The following is a 5,390-nucleotide window of genomic DNA, read 5'->3' as shown; positions in this document are numbered from 1 at the left end:
CTCTTTTATCGCTTCCTTGAGGGTGGTTTGATCATCACTGTGCTTCACGTGCTTCTCTTCTGCAGTTACCAAACCTGTCTAGTATTTCTACTAGGATACTATTTTGCAGTTGGAGGGTTAGTCTGGATGAGCTCACTCCCAGTCCTGTCTAAAATTCCAAAACTAAGGTTTGCTCAGGAGAGTGATGATGGAGCCAGCAGGACTGCTGGAGATCACCCTGATAGCAGTGCACTGGCAAAGTAGTCAACCATGCAACTTTTGCTAAGATGATTTATATCAATAGATGGAGCCTTCTGGAAGCAGAGAGTCATCTGGTAATCAGGTGTTAACATCCCACCTCCCTGGGAAAAGTCGTACCATTGGTGTGTAAGACCGCAATAGACTGGCAGTCCTGGAAATGGACACATCATTCCTCCAGGTGACATGTTTATTCAGCATTCTTCTTGATTTGCTTATGTAGCACCTGGATGATGTGCAGTCTTTACCGAACATTTGTTATGATTTGCTTATGGGGTGGTTACATAACAAGGAACATTCATTCTTATTTGCTTGTGGTGTGTCTACGCACCCTTCCTAGAAATGGGAAGGCCTGGAAAAAAACCGGGAAATGGGGGGGACACCAGGTATTCCCCCCCATTTTTCCAAAGCCACCCCCCAGAAAAATGGGGGGGAACAGTTTGATATAGTTTGAATGTTCCACACACTCCCCCCCTTTTGGGGGGGGCTTTGGGAAAAAATGGGGAAAACCTGGGTTTTTCCCCCAGGCCTTCCCATCTCTAGCCCTTCCATCAATCATTGTTCATCTGACACTTTTCAATGCATTTCCCTGTCTCTTTCCGAACTGCAAAAAGTCTGCGTGTTGTTTTTAAAGTGGATTTGTTCCACTCAGGCAATAGGGTGCTTTGATGCACTTTAATTGCACAAACCTAAAGTGCTAGTATGTACTTGAATGCACAAGTATGCACAAACAGAGACTTGACTTTCTGTCCTAGCTGTTGGACACCCCTGCTGCTGTGTAAGAACTCTTAACTTGGTCGCCTAAGCTTGCATTCCCCTCTTCCCTCCCCATTCATTTTTCTTTAAGTGGGTCATCTCTTTCAGATTGTAAGCCTGAGGGCAGGATAGGGACTGTCTCGCTACTGAACTTCTAAGCTGCACTGAGACCCTTTTTGGCCAAAGTGAAAGCTTTTAGAGAATGCTTTTAAATGCGCAAACAAACAGGATGCTGTACAGAACAGAGGAATAATGCAGTCTGCTGCACAAAACATTTCATATTAGGATTTTAAAAGAAGTTCGGTTTCCCAGGAGAGTTAGCCAATGCATTAATTTTATTCCGCTCCTGCCCTTCTTTCTCTCCATCTACAGAGCCTGGATAAAACCTTTAAAGAAAGAACAGGCCTTTGATTGGATCGTCATCCTTGAACCCGGGAAACCAAGAGCCAATTCAGATGTTTGAAATAAGTACAACATACAGTCCTCCTGGGCTCGCTTTGTTCTCTGCGATTAAGAAGCCAACCTGCAAACGGAATAGCAACTTCTTTTATAACTATGGAAACTTATTATCTAGTCCTGACAAAGCATTTTTCATCCTCTAGCTAAGTCAGAGTTTTAGCTAAGTCAGCATGCTATTTTGGTGTATACAATCATACCTCGGGTTATGGCCGTTTCAGGTTGCACACTGCACAGAACCTGGAAGTCCCGGAACGGGTTACTTCTGGGTTTCGGTGCCCACACACGTGCAAAAGTGCTAAATCATGCTTTGCGCATGTGCAGAAGCACCGAATTGTGACCCGTGCGTGCGCAGATGCGGCGCTGTGGGTTGCAAACGCTGTGGATTGCGAATGTGCCTCCTGCATGGATCACGTTCACAACCCGAGCGTCCACTGTATTTTCTTATATGCCTGAGCTTATGTTGCATTTGCTTCCCCCCAACCCCCCCAAATAAAAACATTTTCAATTATTTAAGACTCTTCTTTTGCCTTAGCTTACTCTAAGACTGTCAGTGTGCCACATTTCTTATTACCAAACTTGTATAATATCATATTCATGAAGAGGGGCAATGTTGAGATTCAAAGTACCCTGTATTAAGAAAGAAATGGTTGCACAAATTTCATAGAATCACAGAATCATATATCTGTTACAGACCTGACTTTTAATGGATTAACTTCTGCTATGGAACTTGGTCATTCTGTCAATAATTACCATATTTTCCCGTGTATAAGACGACCCCTATTTTGGGGGACTCCAAATTAAGAAAATGGGGGGGGGGAGATTGCCCAGAGTTGTTCAGCTTGGGGGGGGGGGTGATTGCCATAAACCACTCGCCCAATTGCCACAGCGGCAGCGAACCATCAACAGGCCTTGCCACAGCCACCGATCACCTGCCAAATCGCGGCTGACAATCTCCTGCTCACAGCTGCAACCAATCGCCCGGGCCCCCTCTGCACTATCCGTGTATAAGACGACCTCCAATTTTAAACATTATTTTATAATAAAAAAACATTGTCTTATACACGGCAAACTATGGTAAATCTCATCTAAAGGCTGGATCTGCACAAGGGGCATCTTGGGCTCCTCTTAAACAGCCTCACATGAAATCAATTTACTCACCTTTAAACTTTTGACATGATGACCCAGCCGCTCTGCATCTCTAGCTAAAGGTTCGTCCAGATGACCTGTTTATGCAACATTTCATCCTGATTTGCTTACACAAAGCTTACAAGGTGGTTAGACTATGTTTGGTCTTTATTGCACATTTACTCTTTGTTTACAGGGTGGTGATATGACAATGAACATTCATTCTGCATTCATCCTAATACTGTTGTGGAGTGTTTGCACATCTTGTAATGAATCATTCATTCATTTCAGAGTTTTCCATGTATTTCTCTGTTTCTTTCAAAACTACAAAAAGTCAGTGGTGTTCTTTTTGTTTTTTAAAGGGGGTGGTGGGAGGATTTGTTGCACTTTAACAGAGCACTTTAATCCGCTTTATTTGTGCAAACTTAACATTATGATAATTCCTCCTGCAAAATACTGAGATGGGAGGCACTGCAGATAACACAGCCCAGTGTTGTTACTTTGCAAAGCAAGAGTGCCTTGCAATTTGCAATACAGCTAATCTCCTTTGTCATACAGTGAAGCAAGGGAAGGATCTCAGCTCTTGAATAAGAGGAAAATTCCTTAGGAAGCCTCAGCTATTTTGAGAAGTTCAGAGAAGTTGCTGAATTGCAACTTATCACCAAGCTCAAAACCATGGAGGGACCTGGTTTGAACAGAGATATCGGATTCTTATCTCATTATACATGATAAGCGATCTTCAGCCATCTCAACCCTTGCTTTTTCATGCAAAACCATTTGCAGTCGTTTGCGGTCATCAACAGCTATCAGTCAGTCAATCACCCATTTCCACCACCCTTCTGAGTGATCCCCCCTCCCCATCCCCACCCCTCCCCACCCCTTCTCTACATAAGTGCCTGGAAACTTCCATTTCACTGTATCTGAAGAAGTGTGCATGCACACGAAAGCTCATACCAAAATAAAAACTTAGTTGGTCTTTAAGGTGCTACTGAAGGAATTTTTTTTATTTTACTATTTTGAGAAATTTGTCCAGATCCTGCAGGCATGCCTCAAAATGTGCTAACTGCAGTAATCTGAAGCACAGGAAGACAACTTCCAAATCTTTCTTAGGGCTTATCCCACTTCTGCCTGTCCTGTATCTAGAAAGCATGGTTCTGAGCATGGGTTTTGCCTTTGCCTCACCACTTTCCACCAGAAACTTCCTCTTTAGTGCTAAATCGAAACAAATGGGCAATCTGCAGAAAAGCCATTTGTTTCTATTTAGCACTAAAGTGTGGGTTTTTCCAGGAGAAACCAATGGGACAAACAGAAGTGTGGATGAGTCAGGTAGGAGAGGAAAGTTATGCAGGTAAAGCAAGTATTGTACCTGCTAAAATTCACTCCCCTGAAAGAAACAGGAACTCAATGTGCAAGGAAGGCAGACTGATTGGAACTTTTACGCTTACTCTTCATCCTTAAATCACAGCAATATGAAGTATCTTTATGTTTTCACTTTTAGGATACAATTATGCATACTATCTTAATGAATACAAGTATTTAGGAGCATAAGTATGCCAAGTCAGACTATTTGTCTACCAAGCCCAGTATTGCCCACTCTGAGACCTCAGCTGTAATGTAAAGTGCAATGTACAAATGTGACATTTTACAGTCACAGTACGTTTCCGAGCACAATTCAAAGTGTCGGTGCTGACCTTTAAAGCCCTAAACAGCCTCGGTCCAGTATACCTGAAGGAGCGATTCCATCCCCATTGTTCTGCCCGGACACTGAGGTCCAGCGCCAAGGGCCTTCTGGCGGTTCCCTCACTGCGAGAAGCAAAGCTACAGGGAACCAGGCAGAGGGCCTTCTCGGTAGTGGCACCCGCCCTGTGGAACACCCTCCCATCAGAGGTCAGAGAGATAAACAACTACCTGACATTTAGAAAATACCTAAAGGCAGCCCTGTTTAGATGGGCGGGGTATAAATAATAAATTATTATTATTATTATTATTATTATTATTATTATTATTATTATTATTACAGCGGTTTTTTTAATGTGTGTAGATTCCACTTGACTGTCAATATGGATAAGCTTCCACATCAGAGCTGTGTGGCAGAAAAGTGCATGGCTGCTGAAGGGTTGAAACACAAACAAATCACACAATGGGAGAAGCGTGTGTGTTATTCATCACTTGCCGGACTAATTTTTTAATTTTTAAAAGAGCTTGCTTCAGAAACAGCATAAATGTGTCTCTGTTTCAAGCAGAGATGGGGAACCAGTGCCCTCCCGATGGACTACAACTCCCACCATCACTGACCATTGACAATGCTGGCTGGGGCTGATGGGAACTGGAGTCCGTCAACATCTGGAGGTTCTTCATCTCCTGATCTAGAAAGCACTGAAACTGCTTCTGCCACACTATAAATATATAGCCAAATATTAGACGATGGTGTATGAAACTAAAAGGATTTCGCAAAATGGCATGAGCCTAGGTGGGAGAATCATGTTTTTCGTCACTAGTAACATGACAGGAATGTCTAACTGGTGACCATGACACACACAGTTCCACATGGGAATGTAAATATAATAATTAATAATCATAAATGCACTGCTTGGGGGGTTGTACTGTGTTTTCCCTAGAATATATTAGATTCTGTATTTCTTTCTTTTGGAAATCAGTTGATATTTCAGTATATTTTACAATCTAAAGTCAAGACTTTTTGATTCTTTCCCCACTTCCAGTACACCCCCCTCAGCCCACAGGACATGTTTCTTAGCTTCCTGCCACAACTTATCCTTCCACCCTTCACTGGCTGACCTGACTTCTGGGCCTGA

The sequence above is a fragment of the Zootoca vivipara genome, chromosome 1 (genome assembly GCF_965207765.1).
Source record: "Zootoca vivipara chromosome 1, rZooViv2.hap1.1, whole genome shotgun sequence".
Taxonomy (NCBI): domain Eukaryota; kingdom Metazoa; phylum Chordata; class Lepidosauria; order Squamata; family Lacertidae; genus Zootoca; species Zootoca vivipara.
The sequence above is the reverse complement of the archived record's forward strand: the minus strand, read 5'-3'. Positions refer to the sequence as shown.